At 48.4% G+C, this 26,196-nt stretch overlaps 1 long non-coding RNA gene across 3 annotated transcripts in view; it reads left to right on the forward strand.

Moving 5' to 3' along the window:
* Window positions 1-3,695: 3,695 nt before the first annotated feature.
* The window catches only part of LOC144819342 (uncharacterized), a 161,766-nt gene continuing 139,265 nt past the window's right edge, over window positions 3,696-26,196 (forward strand). For all 3 annotated transcript variants that reach the window (XR_013607299.1, XR_013607300.1, XR_013607301.1), the window contains exon 1: window positions 3,696-3,819. This is a non-coding gene — a long non-coding RNA (uncharacterized LOC144819342). The remainder of the gene's footprint in view (window positions 3,820-26,196) is intronic.

A 26,196-nucleotide genomic window follows, 5' to 3' on the forward strand; every position in this document is an offset into this window, starting at 1 on the left:
ATTCTGAAATCCGGAAGTGAGGTGGGGGTCGGGAAGTACGTGGGGGGCTGTTACAGTTCTTTGCTGCTATGTAGGAGAAAGAGAGTCCTCCACCTTTGCTTCGGTACATGCAGGGAGTATCGGCAAGTGAAAGGGAGGCAGAGTGTAGTCTTCTTGATGGTTGGTGGAAGTTCAGGCTGTGGTTAATGTAGGCATGAACATGAATAAGTTACCCTCTAGGAATACTTTTAGGTCTGGGAGAGAGGGCATGTGTAGTGAAGAATATTATATTCTTTGCTACAAACGCCTGGCAGCGGATGGGAAATGTTCCAGACACGACACTGGTAGTGATCAGGTTTCAGTGGCACTATAGAACCCACTAGCATTGTGCTTGGAAGTTGTATCACTGGGGGATCCAGGAACATGCTGCTTTGAAGGCATACATATCGGAGCACCCTTCCAGTCCTTACAAGTTTGGATACAAGTGCAACCTACCAGATCTATTCATATAGAATTACTGAGATTGAATTCCTGATTGTCTGGTGGACGTCTACCAACTCTACAAGGCCGGTTTTTAGCGAGCTGCAGATAACACCCCTCGACGAAGGTGGATATATTCCCACCGAAACGTGCATTGACCTGGTTGTACATTTCCCAACGCACAACACCACAACAGAAATGTTATTTTTTTGATATACTGTCGCCATTCAAACCAACAGTGTATGTGGTTAGTCAGGGAGGTCATAGATGAGATGAGGATATGATCAAGGCTTGGTGTGCATGAGGTGAGAATAGTTAGGTGTGGTTGATTATAGGGGTTATTGTTTCTTTGTAAGTATAGATACATCTGTTTTCATTGTTATTTCTGTTATCTGTTTTTGCTAATTTGTTTTCGTTGTATCATCCTATGTGTCACTACGTGTAAATATTGTATAGCATCTTTTGGTGCATATGTGATTTTGTAATGGGTTTTTAATTATGTAATTTTGTACCACTGAACTGAAAAATAAGTTATCTTAGAAAAAGTATATTATTACATCTTCATAATTTGAATACAAAATAAATAACAATATGCAGATGTTTAATATTTAACTTTGTCAGTACTGGATAGCACAGGGAGCCTTAGCAGGCCTACATAAAAGAAATATAGATTGTCTGGGAGCACTTCTAGTTGTCTAATGTAGGTACGTCCTTGGTTGTGTAGAGCCTTGTGTGTGTGGGTCAGCAGCTTGAACTGGCATCTCTTCCTTATGGGGAGCCAGTGGTGTTTCCTGAGGTGGGGTGTGATGTGCGTTTGTCGGGGTAGTCTCTGTAGAAGGTGTGCAGCAATTCCTACATAGAGGGCCTTGCCAAGTCCAGTCGCCTGGTAATGAGGGCTTCTGTTACAGTGCATCTCATGTGTAGGGGTAGCCACTGGAAGATCTTACGTAGCATGCGCAGAGCGAGGAAGCTGGTAGTGAAACAGCAATGAACTGTGGTTTTATGTCGAGTTTGTTGTTAGTGATGATTCCAAGGTTTCTGGCATGGTTGAAGGGAGTGGGTGTTTATCCTAGGTCGGATGACCACCAGGAATCGTTCCATGTGTTGCTGCTGTTTCCAGAGATCATACTTCCTTCTTGTTGTCTGTGTTCAGCTGCATGTAGTTGTTCTTCATCGGCGACGTTTGTCATGCATCTGGGGAAGTTCGTTCTGGTATTGGGGTCATCGGTGAGTGAGAGGATGAGTTGGTTGTTGTCTGAATACAAATGATGTTGAGACCATGGGATCTGATGATGTTGGTCAGCTGGGTCATATATGCATTGAAGAACATGGAGCTGAGGGAGGAGCCCTGGAGGACACCACAGGTGATCTTGTTGGGTTCAGAGGTGGAAGGTAGGAGGTGGAACCTCTGGGTTCTTCCTGTGAGGAAGGAGTTGATCCATCTGAGCGCCTATCCTTGGATGCCGATGTGGTGGATTCTTTCAATCAGTGTGTGGTGGGATACGGTGTTGAAGGCTGCTGAGAGGTCAAGGAGGATCAAAGCTGTTGTTCCTCCTCGGTCGGGGAGGGTTCAGATATCGTTGGTGGCTGCGATCAGGGTAGTTTTGGTGCTGTGATTGCTGTGGAAGCCAGATTAGGAGGTGTCGGGGAGCTAGTTCTGCTCCAGGTGTGTCAAGAGTTTATTGTCGATGATCTTTTCCAGTACCTTGGCTGGGAATGGGAGCAGGGAGATTGGCTGGAGGATTTGAGTTAGCTGGGGTCAGTGGAGGGTTTTTGAGTAGTGGTCTCACTCCGGCATCTTTCCAGGCATCGGGAAATGTTGCGGTGGTGATAGAGGTGTTGAGCAGGGTGGTTTCCGGGTCGATCCTTTGGTTTCTGAGGTTGAAGATGTGGTGCGGGTATGGGTCTTTAGGTGCTCCCCAGTGGATCGATTTCATGGTGAAGGTGGTGTCCTGGGTGGAGAGCATGTTCCAAGTGGTCAGTGTGTGGTTTGTGTTGGTTAAGGTGGTTGCATATCTGTTAAGGAAGTCCAAAGGTGTGGTATGGGGTTCGAAGGATGTTTTTCACTCCCTGTGTGAGGATGGTTGTGGTAGCAGGGTTGAAGGTGTTGAGGGCGTTCGCTCAGCTGGTCTCTGAGATTTGTTTACACCTCCGGTGGGGAGCGTTGGTCATCTTTGGGGGGTGGTGCGAGGCTAGAGATGCTTAAGTGGTGAATGGAGTGATTTGTCCATGTTAGTTCTGTGGCATGGCTTTATTTGAAGCAGGTGCTGGAGGTGGAAATTTGGTCCAACGTGTGTATGGTCATGGGCAATCGGGGTCAATCTGAGGCTGCTCATACTGTCAAGGAGGTGTGCAGTGTTTTTCTTGTTGGATTCATCGATGTGGAAATTTAGGTCACCCAGTAAGATGTAGACCTTTGAGTCTAGAGCTAGGGGTGAAATGAAGTCTACAATGGTGTTGTAGAAGCTGGAGCGCAGGCCTTGGGGTCAGCATGCAAGGTTGCCTCTGGGTGTTGCCTTGTCATCTGTGTGGACTTGAAGTTGAAATTTTCCTTGTGTGGGTAGTATTGTCAGAGGTGGTGGTAGACTGTATAGTCTCTTTATGGATGATGGATGTTCCTCCACCTGTCTCGTTGGTGTGGACCTGAGAAGTGAATGTATATCCACCGGGGAACGCTGTGGCAATGTCTGGGTCAGATGTGGGTTTGAGCCAGGTCTCAGAGAGGAAGACGCTGTTGGGTGCAAGAGTGGTGATTAGTACATATAGTACTTTTGGTTTAATTACTTTTGACGAATTGGCGCTAGAAAGTAAATTATTTTTTGGGTGCAATCTCTAAATTATGCAGCATTGTCTGGCAAAAGTGGAAAATCCATAATTACGAAGAAAACCATGCAGCCACAGAAATGCATGATTCCAGGGGACCTGATGACATGTTAGTGCCAATGTCAGATTTCTGAAATGTAAAATAAAATGTACTTCATGCCTTTCTGCTTTATTTCTTGTCGGCAATCAAGGATTAAGCAGTCCTGTGGATGAGTACACAGAGACAGCCCTTCAAATTCATATGCAAGCATCTCACGGCTAATGGGCAAGCATTAACACTCCTTGGATGAACAAATGGGCATCCTAAAACAAAATGTACCAGAACAATGAGAACAGCGGCATCTAAAGTGCCTGAAGAGACACTGAAAAAGAGAAACAATGTGTTGGCACCTTCTTCCTTTGCCCATCATTGGCCTAGAGGTTGGTGTTATTTAGGTGGAGTGCCAGAAATGCCTTAAACAAGTGCAACACATTTTGAGGATTCTACCTCACAAGAGCTGCCAGTGACTGTATTTTTCTGAAGAATAACCATTGCAGGTAAGATTGGCTCTTCTTCAGTTTTGGTAGGTGAACTTGTGTTTGGTCATGAGTTAGAGGTTTGTGGGTATACACTATGCTCAAGGGCACTGGCTTGAGCTTGGGCACTGGGTTATTCCAGCAGAGTGTATCCAACTATTATTTCCTTGAATCTGACATTTATTCGGGCATTGTTTTCAGTATGTTCAGCTTGTTTATGCTATTGTTAGCATGTGGCCGTACCAGTTCCAGAAGCTTCTGTTCCAGGTTTCACCATCTTCACCACCATCCTCAACACCAGGACAAAGCCTTGTTTTTCCCCGGGCTTCATTTTCCTATTCAGTTACACATCTCCAGGCTGCTAAATACATGCCAACATTTTAGAAGGGGAAAGTTGGAGATTTTAGAAAAATAATCTGGAGACTATATCAAATCCTGAATCTGGTCTGTTATCATGTATGAGACTTGAAAGTGTGTTGCTGCAGGACCGGATATCAGAAATGCAGATGCATGTTTTTTTCCCTTACCTGTTGGGAGCATGGAGAAAGTGCTATGGCAGACTGGAGAAAGTGCTATGGCAGACAAAGATTGTGCGACTGCGACAAAAACGCTGTACACTGGCCTGTAGAGCAGGTTACCGGCAGTGAATACTACGAGTCTCACTAGATCAGTCCCTGTCAGCAGAAGCCCGGCGAGGAATTGGGTTTTTGAATGCAGGAATTAGAAGGCAAGAGACTAGCCTTGAAATTGGTAGTCTCCCACATTAATCGGCAGGGTTGGCATAGATGCTGCTAGCACAGGGATGCAAGCTGAGCCACCAGGCAGCGTCGTAAAATGTTGCTACCTCCGATAGAGCTATCTGACCACCAACAACATTGCATTGCCTTCATCTTTGATTTGGTTTACTGAGTTATTTTTTTATACAAAAAGCAGGATAAGCAAATTCAAGTGAAACGCTCAATACAAATGCTGAGATTCATAATTGGATCCTTTATTTTACTTGACTGGCATGATTTGCAGAGGAGGCATGGTATCCGATTGGAGATGAAAAAGTAGGTCAGCAGTAATCCATTTCAATTTGAAATCGAATTCAGAGACATTCTGCCAATACCAGAGACTTATACATGATGGAGAACACAGCGAATACAAAAGGATTATTGATCAAGAGGCCTTTGCTGTGGATAAACTTATTAGAATTTCCAAATGCATGTGGCAGTAGTAAAGTAGTGCCTCCAGTACCATGTGGCTGAGCACAGGACATTTCAGAATGTCATCTTATCTGCACGGTTTATATGGCACCTTTTCATAAGTCTCATGTTTTACTTCATCCTTCACAGTCCACTTGGCACAAATCCCCCTCGTCCTTGGACATGTCCAGTAGATATGTGAGACAAGTTTGACTTACTGCATAGCTCACCACTTGTTACTTTAAATCAGCCTTTGAAGTTTCTGCCTTCCATTTGAAACCTCTCACCTACGTCAATCAAACCGCCGCTCAGTTCTGTTCAAAGAAATAGAGACAGCATTATTATGACTTTATAATATTATCCGCTGGCACAGGCTAGAAGGTAAACATGGGCTCACGCACGGGATCATGCCGGAAGAGGCACCTGAGCCCAGGATTCCAGACAGACATCGTTTGGATCAAAGGTTTCTGAGGTAGCAAGAAACCGGGACAAATTAAACACTTGCAGCTTTGACACATCTCAAGCTTTACAAAGGCGGAAAAGACCTGAAGACTCTCAGACTGTCAAAAATACACTTTCTTGGAATTGCTTCTAGTTCCTCTCTCTTTGAACGTGTTTGGACCGTGAATTACGCGAGGAGTCTTTCAGTAACGTTTTAAACGAAAATCTTCCTTCTTTCCTTATCAAAAATGTTGCTCTCATTGGAATAGCAAAAATAGGGGGAAATTACAAGGGGAAATTGAGAATAGTGTACACTTAACAGCGGAATTATGTAGCTCGTTTTCAGATATGGAAAATTGCCTTAATTTACAAAACAACCTCTATCATGACCTATATTACTTTACTACTGTCTCTCACAAGCTCGGAGATGGGGCATCAATAATGCAAATCACCACACAACAACTTTGATTAATATTTTTTCATGTTTTATTTTATTTTAATTTTTCCATATATATATCAAACTTGACATTTAAACATTTCATTTCTTTGCAACATTCTATCTATACATTGGTGTAGTTCAATTTGTATCTAAAAATTAATACAATCAAGGTATTGCCTTCGAAATGTAACTTATGTTGTAATCCAAATAGTATTCTTTATGGGGCATGATTCTCATAGCTTCAAAAGGCCCTCTGTTCTTGGACTAATGGCCACCTGGTTGATCTTTGTAGTTACTTTCGATCGCTATTGACAGAGTTTCATCCATATTCGTTTAGACGGACACGCTAGCAAAACAGTTACTGCTACTCCTTCATTTTTAAGAGTACTATTTGGATCAATATTGACAGACTATTGAGTTACCTTACACAAAGTATTTGCTCCGAAATGAACAGTAGCACCATTTGAAGACTATCATGGAAATGTATTAAGATTTTTATCCAGGACGAGTGAAGGCTCCAGATTTGAGGAGCTCAGTACTCGACAAAAGAGATAGAACATTTGGAGGCCCCACTCGTTTCTAAACACTCCGGCTGGAGTGCTTTTTGACAGAACTACAGGCATAGCCCCTACAGATTCCCCAATTCTTCACCAGATATAAATATTGCAAATAACAGGTCCTGATGAAGATGGAGACTGTTGGACCCGGTCCTTTGGGCAGGTTCACCCCGTGACTTTTTGCTTTTTCCTAGCCTGTTTTTGGAACCTGGATTGGTGATTTTAGGCCTCTGCGCACTTTTCCACTGTGGTACAGTGTAAAGTGCGTGTGCTCTCTGGGTATGGATGGTGAGTGACCTGCCCTCCCATAGGAATGAATGGGGAATATGTATGCCCATGGTCGATTCCTGATGCGTGGGAGTGCAGGGTTGAGTTTGATATGTGTGAACTCGTGAGAAGGAATGCTGCAGAATGGTGTATGCGGCATGGCTGTGTCTAGTCTAGAAGCGCCACTTTTAGAAGTTGGCATAATTGTGTAGTGAGTCTGCTGGCACGTGATTGGCTGATGGGCCTGGCCCAGGAGTGCCTGGGCCTGCTGGTAGATGGACTGTCTGGTGAGTAGGACGGGGTCTGCAGGGCCCCGGAGGAGGGGGTCTGAGTCAGCCGTAGATGAAAGGCCCCCATCTGCTGTCAGGGATGGGAGGAAAGAGCGTCTGGTGGAACCAGGCTGTGCCTGTTGGCCCACCCCTGATGGCTTTCCCTCCTGATGGCCCACTGGCACCTCTGACCTGAGGCTGACAGGAGAAGGAAACCAGATACACCCAGGGCTTAGGGGCTCGCTTACACAAAGACTTCAAAAGACTTCAAAGCCTTTTCTGTGTATAAGAAGGGGCTGTGTTCCCTTCCAGTTTGTTCTTGTCTTGTTCTGTTGCTGACTGGAATCTACCCGGGGCAGGCGCTGCCCAGCCCCTGGAGGCTGGAGGACTGCTGGGGGACTCTTCCGGACTGTCCCCCTGCCTGCTGCATTACTTGGAAGACTTTGCTGGTCAATAGCGCTTAGGAGCGCTTTATTTGCCTTTCCTAGCGCTTGGGAGCGCTTTGCCTATTTTTCTAGTGCTTTGGAGCGCTTTATGGCCCCCAAGCGCTGGAGAGCGCTTTATCTGTACTTACAGCGCTACTTGGCCCCAAGCGCTTAATAGTGCTTCAACTTTTATTGGGTGCTGTTTGTATCGAGGGTGCCACCCCTTGGATCGTGGTTCCCTGCCTGCCTGCCTAAAGAGGAGGGCCGCTGCGCTGCCCGCAGCGACCCGGAAGTGGTCGGCCGGCCGGCCAATCTCAGCGCGGCCGGCCGGAAGCCCCGCCCCCCCGCAGTCGGCGGGGAGAAGAAACGAAGGCGAGGGAGATGGCGGCGGTTGACGGGGCTCCTCTCGGCTGAGGGAGCCCCAGGGAGACGAGGCGGCCGGTTGGCAGGGCTCCCGTGTGCCGAGGGAGCCCTGCAGAGAGGAGAAGACTCGTGGTCTGCTGCTGGGGGCTCCCGTGTGCGGAGGGAGCCCCGGCGAGGAAGAGAGAAGGCCGGCGCGAGGCTCCCCGCATGGAGGGAGAGCCTCGAGGGAGCAGAGACCTGCCGTCGCCCCGCCCGCGATGGGCTGCCGGTGAGTCTGGGCAGAGTGGGGCAGAAGAGAGGAGGGGCGCCGGGGCACGGTGATGGTGTCCGCCCCCCCCCAGTGGCGCGAGCTCGCGCCTGGTGCCAGTGCGAAGCCACGAGGGCTTCAAGGACGGCCCCAGTTGTCAGTGGGTCGCCCCAGCGTTTTGCGAGCCCAGAGAGGCTCAAGGGGCCTCATCTTGTTGGGCGAGCCCCGAGGCTCGATGGGCATAATTGACTTTGGTGCATCTAGGGCGGCCCCAGTTGGCAGTGGGTCGCCCCAACGTGTGTGAGCCCAGAGAAGCTCAGAGGGGCCATATTTTGTTTAAGAGCCAGATGGCTCCAACGCCCCCAGCTGTTTCAGAGCCTGTGTGGCTCCAACCTTTTGCGCAGTTCGTTCTAGGGCCAGTGAGGGCCCGGGCGCAGTTTTGAATCTCCAGCTGCCCAGCAATTAGTGGGCAGCTGCACCGTTTAGGCGCAATTTCAGGAGAGAGTCCCTGTGTGGGACAGCGAGGGCACAGTGGTGCCCGGCCTTCCCAGCTGCGCAGCACTTAGTGTCAGCTGCAGCGTTTAGGCCCTTGTGCGTGTTCCCAGGTGCCCAGCAAGTAGTGGGCACCTGCTACGTTTAGGCTTTTCTTGAGACTGGCGCTGCATGGCAGCGCGCCCTGACATTAAGACTCAGGGCGTTCTAGCCCCAACAAGGCCAGTTGGCCTAGGGACTGCCACAGATGGTGGCTTATGTAGGTCTTGCGCAATTGTATGGTTATTTGCACCTCTGAATGTGATTTCTTGCATCATGTCTTATTCCTGCACCTCTGAATGTTTTTAGACATCATGTGACGTTTGCGCTACTGTATTATTCTGGTACCTCTGAATGTATTTTTATTTCATCATGTGCTTTATTCTTAACACCGCTGAATGTGTAGGTTTATGCATTATGTGTTTTTCTTTACTACTCCTCTGAATGTATATTTATGCATCATGGGTAATGTGTTCTTTCTTAGACCCCTAAATGCTGTGTGATACTTAGGTGGTTTTCCCTTACTACTCCTCTGAATGTATTTTTATTTCATCATGTGCTTTATTCTTAACACCGCTGAATGTGTAGGTTTATGCATTATGTGTTTTTCTTTACTACTCCTCTGAAGGTATATTTATGCATCATGGGTAATGTGTTCTTTCTTAGACCCCTAAATGCTGTGTGATACTTAGGGGGGTTTTCTTTTTAGTACAGGTGGTCCTAGTGAGGTCCTGGTCCCCTGCGTGACAGTCTCCTAAGGGTTTAGGGTTGCGTAGGTGGTACTTACCTGTTCCCAGTAGTTACTGGATGTGATCTATAACTGTTACTTTGTGTTACAGTGAAGTTTATATACTTTTATTCTAATTTCTGACAAATATTTCTATATCTGCAAAGTGTTGATTCTGACAGTGGCCCATGTGGCCCTGTCTTGTAAATAATCCCTTGTGAATATTGCCGTGCCAGTTGGCACAATGTACATGTGTGATTTCTATCTGATATGCTTTGACAATACAAAAGTTACTTTAATATAACCTTGTGTGGAGTCTCTTTTGTGGTGTACCTAGTATGTTGTCGCTGTTGTGCGCTGGCGCAAATGCTTTACACATCGCCTCCGAGTTTAGCCTAGACTGCTCGTGCCAAGCTACCTAGAGGGTGAGCAGGGGTTATCTTGGCGTGTGACTTCCTTGCCCTGACTAGAATGGTGGTTTCTGCCTGGCTTTGGCATCAGCCTTAGCCTACCAGAAATAGCCGGTTCTAGCATTGGTGGGTCAGCGGTGCGGATTTGGACGTGTGTTTGCGCAGTGCTATAGCGACAACTGGCTGCATTACAAAACTCTGCATTTTTCAGATAGTCACATATTTGGGATTATTGTTGTTGATTTTGTTTTTCCTCAAGAATGTCATTTTCAGATGGTGTTCCTGCGCTTTATGTTTAGTGGCAGATGAGAGAAAATGACAGGGCGGGACGCCAGTAGAGAGGGGAGGTTCTCATAGATTAGGAATCCCTTGCTGGGTCCAGTGTCCAAGTCCTATTCCTGTCCCTGTGTGGGTAGATGGAAGAGAGGGAGTGTGGAGGAGAAATTGCTTGCTCAGGTGGGTGGTTATTCCCTGAGTGTAGTGTGTGTGTCTGGATTCCCCAGTATGGTAGGATCCAGTGGTGGCAGCTTAAATGTGTCCAGTGCGTGAATTCCCATTCCCAGTTCCCAGAGTATGGTGCCTGGTGCTCAGTAAGAGGGTGACAGGTTGAGAGTCAGAGGCAGTGAGGAACTGTCTCACCAGTCTGGAGGGGGAGTGTGTGGATGAGTGGTGTCTTGAACTGGAGGGGTTCGTGTGAGTTTTTTTTTTTTAAGGAGCTTGCACGTGAGGTGTACCTCTGGTGGTGTGCAGGACGTCCTGCAGAGGCATTGGACAAGAAGGTGGATGTCTGGCGGTGTGCTAGATGTCTTACAGAGACATTAGGGAGTGATTCTAATAGTAGTGGCTTGTGTATCTGATGATCCTGTGTAGGTGAAGAGGTTCATGTGTAGCCCAGCTAGGTCCCATTCGTATGGTAGGGGTGTAGGGGCTCACGTACTGTCTCAGTGGAAGCGGAGTGAGTGTGGGACGGTGTGTCCCACGTTGGCCCGAAATCCTGTCTCCGGGCCTGGAGGGTTCCCTAAGGGAGCGCCAGGTCAGGGGCCTAGGCTGTACTTATAAGTCATTTGAGGAGGATCTTCCTGTGTCTAGAGGACGGGGAGTGTCTGTAATCAGAACTCCGGCGGTCCTGGTGTTGGTAGTACCGCTCCTAAGTGAAGGGTGCAGAAGTCCTGGTTCGCTGGGCATTTGTCCGTCTAGAGTGCTTGACCATTTGTGGGGCATCTGGAGGTCGTTCCCCGAGGAGGGGGGAGGCCAGGTTCAGGTTCAGCCTGACCTGGAGGGAAGGGCATCGGTAATCAGTGTCCTGACGGGTTGTTGGCTTCCAGGGGTACCGCTCCAAGGTGGGAGGGTGCAGAACTCTGGAGGGGGGTGCAGAGGGACGGTGTCCCTACTTCTGACCCCGGTGGGAGGAAAGTGTGTTGCTGATACGCCGCTGGCGTGTGCTCTGTCCAGCCTGGAACATACTGAGAATCACCCTGTGATAGGGAGTACTGGAGGAGAGTGTGTCGCTGCTACGCCGCTGGCGTGTGCTCTGTCTAGCCTGAGACATACTGGGCCTGTAATCTTGGAACTGGAAGGGGGTGCAGAAGGACGGTGTACTTCTGACCCCGGTGCAACCTGAGGGTTTGGATCCTAGGTTGGGAGATTAGGAAACTTCTAGGTCAAGAGGAACTCTACCAAAGTGGATCAGCTGGAGAGACTGAGGGGGCTGCCCTTGCTGTGTGTTCTGGGGCCCACCTGCAGTTTGTTGTTTCCACTAAGGTAGAGGAAAGGGGGCTTTGCTGTGTGCTGTGCCCCCCACCTGCTTGAAGAGGGACTGTGCTGTGTGCTTTGTACCTCAGAAGTGGAATAGTTTCCAGGTGGTAGACCAGTGACGGAATGAGGTCCTGATCTGGTAGGAGAGTTGTGTTCTGGTGCGTGCTTCTCTGTGAGGGTTATTCCTTCACCCTGACTGGAAGCAAGGGTCCCTACTTGGTCTAATGTACTTACCTCTGCCAACTAGAGACCCCCAGTTCTAACATTGATGGAGTAGAGGTAGGATGGGGCATTCTTGCCGTGACCTCCGGTCAGCCTGAGGGTGTGGTCCCAACGTTGTTGGATCAGTGGTAGTGTAGCTACCCTGAGAGAGAGAGTGGCGATTGGCTATTGTGTGCCAGGGGCTACTGCCCCCACTCTGTGGATTGGTTAGGACCTGTGATGTTTGGATGGCCTAGGGCCTGGTCCTGACTGTGGATGACTAGTATGTACCAGTGGGGAATCCTAGTTGTGCCAGAGAGCTGTGGTTGAGGGAAATCTATGTGGGTTCAGAGTGGCGAAAAACTGGAAGGTGGCCCTGCCGTGCAGGCCCGTGTCCGTGGTTTTGTCGCCCAAAGCATTGAAGACCATCAGTGTAGTGATTGGTCTACCCTGCGTTTTGGCTGGAAGGGGGATGTGTTGGACCCGGTCCTTTGGGCAGATTCACCCCGTGACTTTTTGCTTTTTCCTAGCCTGTTTTTGGAACCTGGATTGGTGATTTTAGGCCTCTGCGCACTTTTCCACTGTGGTACAGTGTAAAGTGCGTGTGCTCTCTGGGTATGGATGGTGAGTGACCTGCCCTCCCATAGGAGTGAATGGGGAATATGTATGCCCATGGTAGATTCCTGATGCGTGGGGAGTGCAGGGTCGAGTTTGATATGTGTGAACTCGTGAGAAGGAATGCTGCAGAATGGTGTATGCGGCATGGCTGTGTCTAGTCTAGAAGCGTGTGTAACAAAGAAGGGGTAGAAGAATTGGATCAAGTGTTGATCCTAGGGCTCAATTTACCATTCCAAGAAAATAGAATGGAAGGTCCAACCTGAGTCGGAGCCCCAAGTAGCAATGATTAACAAAAAGGGGACTCAGTTGTTCCTAGGAGAAGAGTAATGCGGTCAAGAAGGGAAGAAGATTGGTAAGAGGGTAGTGCTCAGTGGAGGGCTACCCTGGGCATCCCATTAGTTGGAATGAATGGCCTCACACACTCTTGCGAGTGTCATGCTTCATCATCGGCCGTTGCTCCTCGTTGGACAGGCGGTGCAATGTCCAACTAGCTCACCTCTAGGAGGGGCTCTTTATCGGAGATCTTTTTTCCAACAGCCTGTGGGTGAAGTGCAAGTGAGGGGCCAAGTAAGAAGTGAATAGTGTAGGTGGGTGTGTTAAAATATAGCAAGGGATACCGGAGAGCAATTTATTCTGGTGGTTCCCATACTATAAGTAAAACCAGTGGGTGGCCTATGATCGCCAGAGATTAGGTTCTGTATCACGATCTAGGACTACACAGCGTTCCGTGAGGTCAACATGTTTCTCGCTTCTGCAATTATGCTGCGATTCTTCAGGACCTTATATAATTGTACATCTATCACAAGGAAAGACCTAAAAGTATCCACCTATAAACATCAATTTTTACTGTTGTACTACCTGATTGTAACCGCTCTTGCCTAGAGGAGACAAAAGGAAGAGTTACCAAAATACAAGGACAACAGTTACCCATTCTTGACCGTGAGCACACTGTGATTACGTGAAGAGAAGTGACTCTGTGTCTGTGACATTCTGTGAGCAGTGACCAGTAAGTATCCACTTTATTCACATATATCACGTGTCACCTCTATCAAAAATAGAAAATAAAATAAAATTAAATTAATAAAGGAAACTAAAATTAAAATAAAATAAAACATGATAGCATCAGTTTTATTCAAGGTGTCTACTTAGTAAACCCACTGGGATTCCTTAAATACTCACCTACAGGTCAAGGAGTACAGGTGTCAACAGTACCCGGTAGGTGTGACTTCAAGGGAGAGAGCCAATAGGGGTTTAATGGCTATAGGGAAGACAAAGGCACGAATTTCCAAAGTTGTCAGGCAACCCCAAATGTCTAAATGTTTCATTGGTGAACTGATTTCTCTATGTGCATAAGATCTCACACTACTAGTCTAACCCTATAATGTTGGGGTCGTTCTTATACAATCATCCTGTTCAAGCTGATATGCAGGTATGTAGGCAAATGCATGTTATCAAATGCCTCTGTAGAATGATTGCCATATTCGGGTCTCAGAGATATAAGCACACACGTCCATCGTACAGCGTGGGCACATTAGGTTCTGATTGCAAGTCTGCGTGTTAAATATTGTAGTGTTGCCCAGTCTTACATTGCGCTCGGTTCAATCAAGAAATCAGAGGCCAGAAGCACTCGTGTGTAGTCGGCTGAGCAGCGCCCACCCTGACTACGAAAGCGCCCGGCGCGCACACCAAGTTCCTGGTGTCCGGGTCGGTACACCAAACTCGCTGCGCTCCCAGGGGTCGCATAAACAAACGCGCCGCGTACTTACTTCTCAGAGCCTTGGTCAGTGCTCTTACGCCTTCCCATCTCTACCGGTATCCGGATAGTAACGGGTCCCCGGTACACTGTTGTTTTTGTTGCTGGTTTGGGGCGTCACCACAGTGACTAGTAGGTCACGTGTTAGGTGGTGTAAACGTGGTCGCCATCTTGGAAGGGGGATTCCAAGTGCGTCCACACTAAGAAACGCGGGGTGACATAGAAGTAGGGTGTTGGCTTAAAACACTCTTGGCGGTGATTGTTAGTAAGTGTGGATATAAACAACCGAGTTGGTCAGCCCTCTTATATTTAAGATTTGGTAAGGCACATCACGTCTCTTATGTAAAATGACGCTTAATATGGGCACCATCTTGGAAGGGTGAAAAACGGACCCCTTCTGATTATTAGCTCAATGGAGCTCCATGTGTGCAATGCAATGATATTGTTTAAACATTGGAAAACACTGGATGGACATGAGATGTATGAGTCCAGCTAAACGTTGGTCCACCTTAGACATGGGATAAATACAGCAGCTTAGTATGTAACAAACCTGGGACACAGTCCATCAATGTATTTATAGACTGCTCCACGGGATATCTTCGTTGAGTCCCCGCTTATCTGAGGATAACCTATGTATCCAACGCTGCTCTTTGTGGAAAAGGTCCTGTTTAGTTCTGCTGTTGGGTGTTTCAAGGATGACCCACCAAATAGAGTCAGCATTGTGGTTGTGTTCCAGGAAGTGACGGCACATCTTCGTGTTAGTCTTTTTGCATCGTATATTACTGCGATGTTCCGATATACGAGTCTTGACCGATCTGGTGGTCATGCCCACATATTGTAATTCACAAGGGCACCTAATGAGGTAGACACAATTGGAGGAGTTACAATTGGTATGATTGCGAATTTCCCAAGTGAATGTCTCTGTCAAGTTGATAGACTTGGTAACATTGGTAAAGGGGCAAACGCTGCAGGAACCACACGGGTAGTGTCCCTTCACTGGAGGGAGTTGCCAGAGTGTGTTCTGTCTGCGGACTATACTTTGTTTTGGTCTGGTATGAACCAGGACATCTTTGATGTTACTGGACCTTTTAAAGGCAAACCTGGGGATCTCTAGAGTCAGCTCTCCTGTGTTGAGAATTTGCCAGTGTTTCTTGACAATTCTCTTAATATCATTAGAGATTGGTGTAAAGGTTGTAACACACGTCAAGGGCATGGTCTCTTGTGAGGTTCTGATGTTGTCCTCCAGGAGTGCCTCTCTATTGTTGTTCTGTGCCCGCTTCCGAGCTTTGTAAATCTCCCTGGTAGGGTAACCTCTTTCTTTCAAATTTCGTGAAAGAATACTGGATTCACTCCTGTAGTCAGTGAGGTTGGTGCAATTACGCCTTACCCGCAAAAATTGCCCGAAGGGAAGGTTCAATCTCAAAGCTCTCGGATGGTGGCTGGTGAAGAGTAACAAACTGTTCCGGTCAGTGGGCTTCCGATACATCGTGGTGTTGATCTTACCCCCTTCCAATCTGATAGTGAGGTCCAGGAATGCAATCCTGGAGTCTGAGGCAGTGATTGTGAAAGTCAGGAAGTTATTCAGGGCGTTCAACCACGTAAAAAACTCCAGGTACTGGTGTGTTGTCCCTGACCAGAGTATGAGGATGTCATCAATGAACCTCCTCCATAGTATGATGTTAGAGTGGTAGGGGTTCATTGGTCCATTAATGTATTGTTCCTCAAAATCTGCCATATACAGGCATGCCACCGAAGGGGCAAAGGTACTGCCCATAGATGTACCCTGGGTCTGTTGGTAATATTGTCCTTTGAATTCAAAGAAGTTCTTAGTCAGGGCAAGTTCAGCGCATTCCATGATGAAGGAAGGTGGTGTTGCTGATGTCCATACTTCCATGTTCAGAGTCCTCTCTATAACCCCGAGTGTGGCCCTCTGTGGGATGTTAGTATAGAGGGCCTCCACATCAAGGGTAATGAGGAAGTCAATATGGATATCCTCCTGCAGATTGTCAAGGAGGCATAAGACATCTTTGGTGTCCTGCACATAGGAAGGGATTCTCTTCACCAGTGGTTGCAGGAAGTAATCACAAAATTGTGATAAAGGCTCCAAGATAGAACCTATCCCTGACACAATCGGGCGTCCAGGTACCGGTGTTGTGCCCTTATGAATTTTGGGGAGGGTGTAAAAGTATGGTACTCTTGGATCCTTTTTAACAAGAAATTCTGCCTCTTTCTTGGTAATCCATTCCTGGCACTCTGCAGATTCCACCAATCCTGTAATGGTGGTTTTTAGCCGTGCGGTGGGGTCAGTCGGGATAGGAGTGTAGTAGCGTCTATCCCCTAGTTGTCTTAGGCATTCTATTTCATAGTCTTTAGTGTCCATTAAGACTGTGGCCCCACCCTTGTCAGCCTGTTTGATCGTGATGGTTTCGTCATTACCCAAAGAGTTGAGTATTTGTTTCTCCATACTGGACAGATTCTGGTATTTCTTGCATGGTCTCAGGGCCCCGATGTCCTTGAGTACAGCCTGCTCATATGTTAGGACTTCGTTGGGTATCATCCCACTGTGTGGTGTAAAAGTAGATGGATTGTGAAGACCCGAGTCAGTGCGTGTCTCGACGGCTTTACCATCAAAGAAAGCTCTCAATCTGACTTTCCTGAAGAATTTCTGAATCTCACAAGTCAGTTCAAAATTGTCTATTTTAGGGGTGGGCACAAATCCCAATCCTTTTTGGAGAACTTTTTCTTCTGGTATTGTGAGTTGGCGTGATGAAAGGTTCACCACAAGACTTACTTCCTCCCTGTCCTGCTCCTCGTTTTCACCCCTGTGGTTTGTGTGTCTTCCCACTGGACCCTTTTGTCCGGAGCGTTTCCTCGCCTGCGCCCGCGCCCTCTGCCCCAACCTCTGTCTAAAAAAGGCTGTTGGTTCACATTTTGCGGGGCAAACTGAGGGGGGTATGGAGGTCCAAAGGGGTTCATGGGATGTTGAAACTGTGGAAAATGCCACATTGGAGGACCTTGGTAGGGGGGCGGTTGATAAAAGGGTTGTCCCCTTCTCCCTCCTCTATTGCCTCTCCGGGGTCTGGGTTGCCACTCATCTCCACTAGAGTTGTCGTCGTTGTTGGATCCTCGCTTTGAAGAGGAGGCACTTGAGTCGGAGAGATACCCTGTCCCCGTGGGGACAAAATCGTCCTTGAGATAAGGATAGACTTTCTCTTTGGAGAATCGGTCAATATCCTTTTGTAATTTTGCCACTTTTTGTTTCATCAAGAAATCTTTATGTTCTGTGATTTCTTTATTGAGCTCTGTCAACTTGGTCTTAAAACCGGTGTTCTGTCCAGAGTTTTTTAAGGCGCTTTCTGCTGCCTGGATTTTAGTCAGGAGCTCGTCAGCCAACCGTTTGGCTGTGTTTACCAGAAGAATCAGTAAATCATGAGTACATTTCCAAGAAATGAGAGACCATTCTATTTTAAATTGGCCGTCCTCCCAGAAGATTCTGGGGAAGTTCTTGACAATGAGGCCGTTGGGTGCTATTTTAGCCTTGAAGTATTCTGCCATTAATGCTCCATGTAGTGTGATTCTGACCCACTCTCTTTTCATGTCAGAGAGTGCTTTCCAGTCTGTGGAGTTGCTCCCTGTTGCAATTTCTAGGTCCATGCCTAGCATAGATGGAAGCCTATGAATAGCTGCTGCATCATCATCACCAAAACTGAGTCCTTGTCCGTCCATGTTGGGACGGTACGGAGTTCTCTGGTGAAAATGAAAGGAAAGGTCAAAGGGGGATAATACTCAAAGGTATATCAACCCGGTCCAAGATACATTGGTCAGGGACTCAGAAAGAGGAGGGGGATAGAAGAACACTTACCCACCAAACAATATATATACCCCACGGTGGTTGGCCGTGCAAGATATGTAACAAAGAAGGGGTAGAAGAATTGGATCAAGTGTTGATCCTAGGGCTCAATTTACCATTCCAAGAAAATAGAATGGAAGGTCCAACCTGAGTCGGAGCCCCAAGTAGCAATGATTAACAAAAAGGGGACTCAGTTGTTCCTAGGAGAAGAGTAATGCGGTCAAGAAGGGAAGAAGATTGGTAAGAGGGTAGTGCTCAGTGGAGGGCTACCCTGGGCATCCCATTAGTTGGAATGAATGGCCTCACACACTCTTGCGAGTGTCATGCTTCATCATCGGCCGTTGCTCCTCGTTGGACAGGCGGTGCAATGTCCAACGGGCTCACCTCTAGGAGGGGCTCTTTATCGGAGATCTTTTTTCCAACAGCCTGTGGGTGAAGTGCAAGTGAGGGGCCAAGTAAGAAGTGAATAGTGTAGGTGGGTGTGTTAAAATATAGCAAGGGATACCGGAGAGCAATTTATTCTGGTGGTTCCCATACTATAAGTAAAACCAGTGGGTGGCCTATGATCGCCAGAGATTAGGTTCTGTATCACGATCTAGGACTACACAGCGTTCCGTGAGGTCAACATGTTTCTCGCTTCTGCAATTATGCTGCGATTCTTCAGGACCTTATATAATTGTACATCTATCACAAGGAAAGACCTAAAAGTATCCACCTATAAACATCAATTTTTACTGTTGTACTACCTGATTGTAACCGCTCTTGCCTAGAGGAGACAAAAGGAAGAGTTACACCAATCTCTAATGATATTAAGAGAATTGTCAAGAAACACTGGCAAATTCTCAACACAGGAGAGCTGACTCTGGAGATCCCCAGGTTTGCCTTTAAAAGGTCCAGTAACATCAAAGATGTCCTGGTTCATACCAGACCAAAACAAAGTATAGTCCGCAGACAGAACACACTCTGGCAACTCCCTCCAGTGAAGGGACACTACCCGTGTGGTTCCTGCAGCGTTTGCCCCTTTACCAATGTTACCAAGTCTATCAACTTGACAGAGACATTCACTTGGGAAATTCGCAATCATACCAATTGTAACTCCTCCAATTGTATCTACCTCATTAGGTGCCCTTGTGAATTACAATATGTGGGCATGACCACCAGATCGGTCAAGACTCGTATATCGGAACATCGCAGTAATATACGATGCAAAAAGACTAACACGAAGATGTGCCGTCACTTCCTGGAACACAACCACAATGCTGACTCTATTTGGTGGGTCATCCTTGAAACACCCAACAGCAGATCTAAACAGGACCTTTTCCACAAAGAGCAGCGTTGGATACATAGGTTATCCTCAGATAAGCGGGGACTCAACGAAGATATCCCGTGGAGCAGTCTATAAATACATTGATGGACTGTGTCCCAGGTTTGTTACATACTAAGCTGCTGTATTTATCCCATGTCTAAGGTGGACCAACGTTTAGCTGGACTCATACATCTCATGTCCATCCAGTGTTTTCCAATGTTTAAACAATATCATTGCATTGCACACATGGAGCTCCATTGAGCTAATAATCAGAAGGGGTCCGTTTTTCACCCTTCCAAGATGGCGCCCATATTAAGCGTCATTTTACATAAGAGACGTGATGTGCCTTACCACATCTTAAATATAAGAGGGCTGACCAACTCGGTTGTTTATATCCACATTTACTAACAATCACCGCCAAGAGTGTTTTAAGCCAACACCCTACTTCTATGTCACCCCGCGTTTCTTAGTGTGGACGCACTTGGAATCCCCCTTCCAAGATGGCGACCACGTTTACACCACCTAACACGTGACCTACTAGTCACTGTGGTGACGCCCCGAACCAGCAACAAAAATAACAGTGTACCGGGGACCCGTTACTATCCGGATCCCGGTAGCGATGGGTAGGCGTAAGAGCACTGACCAAGGCTCTGAGAAGTAAGTACGCGGCGCGTTTGTTTATGCGACCCCTGGGAGCGCAGCGAGTTTGGTGTACCGACCCGGACACCAGGAACTTGGTGTGCACGCCGGGCGCTTTCGTAGTCAGGGTGGGCGCTGCTCAGCCGACTACACACGAGTGCTTCTGGCCTCTGATTTCTTGATTGAACCGAGCGCAATGTAAGACTGGGCAACACTACAATATTTAACACGCAGACAGTGGCACTTGCAATCAGAACCTAATGTGCCCACGCTGTACGATGGACGTGTGTGCTTATATCTCTGAGACCCGAATATGGCAATCATTCTACAGAGGCATTTGATAACATGCATTTGCCTACATACCTGCATATCAGCTTGAACAGGATGATTGTATAAGAACGGCCCCAACATTATAGGGTTAGACTAGTAGTGTGAGATCTTATGCACATAGAGAAATCAGTTCACCAATGAAACATTTAGACATTTGGGGTTCCCTGACAACTTTGGAAATTCGTGCCTTTGTCTTCCCTATAGCCATTAAACCCCTATTGGCTCTCTCCCTTGAAGTCACACCTACCGGGTACTGTGGACACCTGTACTCCTTGACCTGTAGGTGAGTATTTAAGGAATCCCAGTGGGTTTACTAAGTAGACACCTTGAATAAAACTGCTGCTATCATGTATTATTTTATTTTAATTTTAGTTTCCTTTATTAATTTAATTTTATTTTATTTTCTATTTTTGATAGAGGTGACACGTGATATATGTGAATAAAGTGGATACTTACTGGTCACTGCTCACAGAATGTCACAGACACAGAGTCACTTCTCTTCACGTAATCACAGTGTGCTCACGGTCAAGAATGGGTAACTGTTGTCCTTGTATTTTGGTAACTCTTCCTTTTGTCTCCTCTAGGCAAGAGCGGTTACAATCAGGTAGTACAACAGTAAACATTGATGTTTATAGGAGGATACTTTTAGGTCTTTCCTTGTGATAGATGTACAATTATATAAGGTCCTGAAGAATCGCAGCATAATTGCAGAAGCGAGAAACATGTTGACCTCACGGAACGCTGTGTAGTCCTAGATCGTGATACAGAACCTAATCTCTGGCGATCATAGGCCACCCACTGGTTTTACTTATAGTATGGGAACCACCAGAATAAATTGCTCTCCGGTATCCCTTGCTATATTTTAACACACCCACCTACACTATTCACTTCTTACTTGGCCCCTCACTTGCACTTCACCCACAGGCTGTTGGAAAAAAGATCTCCGATAAAGAGCCCCTCCTAGAGGTGAGCCCGTTGGACATTGCACCGCCTGTCCAACGAGGAGCAACGGCCGATGATGAAGCATGACACTCGCAAGAGTGTGTGAGGCCATTCATTCCAACTAATGGGATGCCCAGGGTAGCCCTCCACTGAGCACTACCCTCTTACCAATCTTCTTCCCTTCTTGACCGCATTACTCTTCTCCTAGGAACAACTGAGTCCCCTTTTTGTTAATCTAGTCTAGAAGCGCCACTTTTAGAAGTTGGCATAATTGTGTAGTGAGTCTGCTGGCACGTGATTGGCTGATGGGCCTGGCCCAGGAGTGCCTGGGCCTGCTGGTAGATGGACTGTCTGGTGAGTAGGACGGGGTCTGCAGGGCCCCGGAGGAGGGGGTCTGAGTCAGCCGTAGATGAAAGGCCCCCATCTGCTGTCAGGGATGGGAGGAAAGAGCGTCTGGTGGAACCAGGCTGTGCCTGTCGGCCCACCCCTGATGGCTCTCCCTCCTGATGGCCCACTGGCACCTCTGACCTGAGGCTGACAGGAGAGGGAAACCAGATACACCCAGGGCTTAGGGGCTCGCTTACACAAAGACTTCAAAAGACTTCAAAGCCTTTTCTGTGTATAAGAAGGGGCTGTGTTCCCTTCCAGTTTGTTCTTGTCTTGTTCTGTTGCTGACTGGAATCTACCCGGGGCGGGCGCTGCCCAGCCCCTGGAGGCTGGAGGACTGCTGGGGGACTCTTCCGGACTGTCCCCCTGCCTGCTGCATTTCTTGGAAGACTTTGCTGGTCAATAGCGCTTAGGAGTGCTTTATGGCCCCCAAGCGCTGGAGAGCGCTTTATCTGTACTTACAGCGCTACTTGGCCCCAAGCGCTTAATAGCGCTTCAACTTTTATTGGGTGCTGTTTGTATCGAGGGTGCCACCCCTCGGATCGTGGTTCCCTGCCTGCCTGCCTAAAGAGGAGGGCCGCTGCGCTGCCCGCAGCGACCCGGAAGTGGTCGGCCGGCCGGCCAATCTCAGCGCGGCTGGCCGGAAGCCCCGCCCCCCCCGCAGTCGGCGGGGAGAAGAAACGAAGGCGAGGGAGATGGCGGCGGTTGACGGGGCTCCTCTCAGCTGAGGGAGCCCCAGGGAGACGAGGCGGCCGGTTGGCAGGGCTCCCGTGTGCCGAGGGAGCCCTGCAGAGAGGAGAAGACTCGTGGTCTGCTGCTGGGGGCTCCCGTGTGCGGAGGGAGCCCCGGCGAGGAAGAGAGAAGGCCGGCGCGAGGTTCCCCGCATGGAGGGAGAGCCTCGAGGGAGCAGAGACCTGCCGTCGCCCCGCCCGCGATGGGCTGCCGGTGAGTCTGGGCAGAGTGGGGCAGAAGAGAGGAGGGGCGCCGGGGCACGGTGACGGTGTCCGCCCCCCCCAGTGGCGCGAGCTTGCGCCTGGTGCCAGTGCGAAGCCACGAGGGCTTCAAGGGCGGCCCCAGTTGGCAGTGGGTCGCCCCCGCGTTTTGCGAGCCCAGAGAGGCTCAAGGGGCCTCATCTTGTTGGGCGAGCCCCGAGGCTCGATGGGCATAATTGACTTTGGTGCATCTAGGGCGGCCCCAGTTGGCAGTGGGTCGCCCCAACGTGTGTGAGCCCAGAGAAGCTCAGAGGGGCCATATTTTGTTTAAGAGCCAGATGGCTCCAACGCCCCCAGCTGTTTCAGAGCCTGTGTGGCTCCAACCTTTTGCGCAGTTCGTTCTAGGGCCAGTGAGGGCCCGGGCGCAGTTTTGAATCTCCAGCTGCCCAGCAATTAGTGGGCAGCTGCACCGTTTAGGCGCAATTTCAGGAGAGAGTCCCTGTGTGGGACAGCGAGGGCACAGTGGTGCCCGGCCTTCCCAGCTGCGCAGCACTTAGTGCCAGCTGCAGCGTTTAGGCCCTTGTGCGTGTTCCCAGGTGCCCAGCAAGTAGTGGGCACCTGCTACGTTTAGGCTTTTCTTGAGACTGGCGCTGCATGGCAGCGCGCCCTGACATTGAGATTCAGGGCGTTCTAGCCCCAACAAGGCCAGTTGGCCTAGGGACTGCCACAGATGGTGGCTTATGTAGGTCTTGCGCAATTGTATGGTTATTTGCACCTCTGAATGTGATTTCTTGCATCATGTCTTATTCCTGCACCTCTGAATGTTTTTAGACAACATGTGACGTTTGCGCTACTGTATTATTCTGGTACCTCTGAATGTATTTTTATTTCATCATGTGCTTTATTCTTAACACCGCTGAATGTGTAGGTTTATGCATTATGTGTTTTTCTTTACTACTCCTCTGAATGTATATTTATGCATCATGGGTAATGTGTTCTTTCTTAGACCCCTAAATGCTGTGTGATACTTAGGTGGTTTTCCCTTACTACTCCTCTGAATGTATTTTTATTTCATCATGTGCTTTATTCTTAACACCGCTGAATATGTAGGTTTATGCATTATGTGTTTTTCTTTACTACTCCTCTGAAGGTACATTTATGCATCATGGGTAATGTGTTCTTTCTTAGACCCCTAAATGCTCTGTGATACTTAGGTGGTTTTCCCTTACTACTCCTCTGAATGTGTTTCCTACATCATGGGTAATGTGTTCTTGCTTAGACCCCTAAATGCTGAGTGATACTTAGGGGGTTGTTCTTTTTAGTACAGGTGGTCCTAGTGAGGTCCTGGTCCCCTGCGTGACAGTCTCCTAAGGGTTTAGGGTTGCGTAGGTGGTACTTACCTGTTCCCAGTAGTTACTGGATGTGATCTATAACTGTTACTTTGTGTTACAGTGAAGTTTATATACTTTTATTCTAATTTCTGACAAGTATTTCTATATCTGCAAAGTGTTGATTCTGACAGTGGCCTATGTGGCCCTGTCTTGTAAATAATCCCTTGTGAATATTGCCGTGCCAGTTGGCACAATGTACATGTGTGATTTCTATCTGATATGCTTTGACAATACAAAAGTTACTTTAATATAACCTTGTGTGGAGTCTCTTTTGTGGTGTACCTAGTATGTTGTCGCTGTTGTGCGCTGGCGCAAATGCTTTACACATCGCCTCCGAGTTTAGCCTAGACTGCTCGTGCCAAGCTATCTAGAGGGTGAGCAGGGGTTATCTTGGCGTGTGACTTCCTTGCCCTGACTAGAATGGTGGTTTCTGCCTGGCTTTGGCATCAGCCTTAGCCTACCAGAAATAGCCGGTTCTAGCATTGGTGGGTCAGCGGTGCGGATTTGGACGTGTGTTTGCGCAGTGCTATAGCGACAACTGGCTGCATTACAAAACTCTGCATTTTTCAGATAGTCACATATTTGGGATTATTGTTGTTGATTTTGTTTTTCCTCAAGAATGTCATTTTCAGATGGTGTTCCTGCGCTTTATGTTTAGTGGCAGATGAGAGAAAATGACAGGGCGGGACGCCAGTAGAGAGGGGAGGTTCTCATAGATTAGGAATCCCTTGCTGGGTCCAGTGTCCAAGTCCTATTCCTGTCCCTGTGTGGGTAGATGGAAGAGAGGGAGTGTGGAGGAGAAATTGCTTGCTCAGGAGGGTGGTTATTCCCTGAGTGTAGTGTGTGTGCCTGGATTCCCCAGTATGGTAGGATCCAGTGGTGGCAGCTTAAATGTGTCCAGTGCGTGAATTCCCATTCCCAGTTCCCAGAGTATGGTGCCTGGTGCTCAGTAAGAGGGTGACAGGTTGAGAGTCAGAGGCAGTGAGGAACTGTCTCACCAGTCTGGAGGGGGAGTGTGTGGATGTCTTGAACTGGAGGAGTTCGTGTGAGTTTTTTTTTTTTTTAAGGAGCTTGCACGTGAGGTGTACCTCTGGTGGTGTGCAGGACGTCCTGCAGAGGCATTGGACAAGAAGGTGGATGTCTGGCGGTGTGCTAGATGTCTTACAGAGACATTAGGGAGTGATTCTAATAGTAGTGGCTTGTGTATCTGATGATCCTGTGTAGGTGAAGAGGTTCATGTGTAGCCCAGCTAGGTCCCATTCGTATGGTAGGGGTGTAGGGGCTCACGTACTGTCTCAGTGGAGGCGGAGTGAGTGTGGGACGGTGTGTCCCACGTTGGCCCGAAATCCTGTCTCCGGGCCTGGAGGGTTCCCTAAGGGAGCGCCAGGTCAGGGGCCTAGGCTGTACTTATAAGTCATTTGAGGAGGATCTTCCTGTGTCTAGAGGACGGGGAGTGTCTGTAATCAGAACTCCGGCGGTCCTGGTGTTGGTAGTACCGCTCCTAAGTGAAGGGTGCAGAAGTCCTGGTTCGCTGGGCATTTGTCCGTCTAGAGTGCTTGACCATTTGTGGGGCCTCTGGAGGTCGTTCCCCGAGGAGGGGGGAGGCCAGGTTCAGGTTCAGCCTGACCTGGAGGGAAGGGCATCGGTAATCAGTGTCCTGACGGGTTGTTGGCTTCCAGGGGTACCGCTCCAAGGTGGGAGGGTGCAGAACTCTGGAGGGGGGTGCAGAGTGACGGTGTCCCTACTTCTGACCCCGGTGGGAGGAAAGTGTGTTGCTGATACGCCGCTGGCGTGTGCTCTGTCCAGCCTGGAACATACTGAGAATCACCCTGTGATAGGGAGTACTGGAGGAGAGTGTGTCGCTGCTACGCCGCTGGCGTGTGCTCTGTCTAGCCTGAGACATACTGGGCCTGTAATCTTGGAACTGGAAGGGGGTGCAGAAGGACGGTGTACTTCTGACCCCGGTGCAACCTGAGGGTTTGGATCCTAGGTTGGGAGATTAGGAAACTTCTAGGTCAAGAGGAACTCTACCAAAGTGGATCAGATGGAGAGACTGAGGGGGCTGCCCTTGCTGTGTGTTCTGGGGCCCACCTGCAGTTTGTTGTTTCCACTAAGGTAGAGGAAAGGGGGCTTTGCTGTGTGCTGTGCCCCCCACCTGCTTGAAGAGGGACTGTGCTGTGTGCTTTGTACCTCAGAAGTGGAATAGTTTCCAGGTGGTAGACCAGTGACGGAATGAGGTCCTGATCTGGTAGGAGAGTTGTGTTCTGGTGAGTGCTTCCCTGTGAGGGTTATTCCTTCACCCTGACTGGAAGCAAGGGTCCCTACTTGGTCTAATGTACTTACCTCTGCCAACTAGAGACCCCCAGTTCTAACATTGATGGAGTAGAGGTAGGATGGGGCATTCTTGCCGTGACCTCCGGTCAGCCTGAGG

Source organism: Lissotriton helveticus, chromosome 2_1 (assembly GCF_964261635.1).
Source record: "Lissotriton helveticus chromosome 2_1, aLisHel1.1, whole genome shotgun sequence".
Taxonomy (NCBI): Eukaryota; Metazoa; Chordata; class Amphibia; order Caudata; family Salamandridae; genus Lissotriton; species Lissotriton helveticus.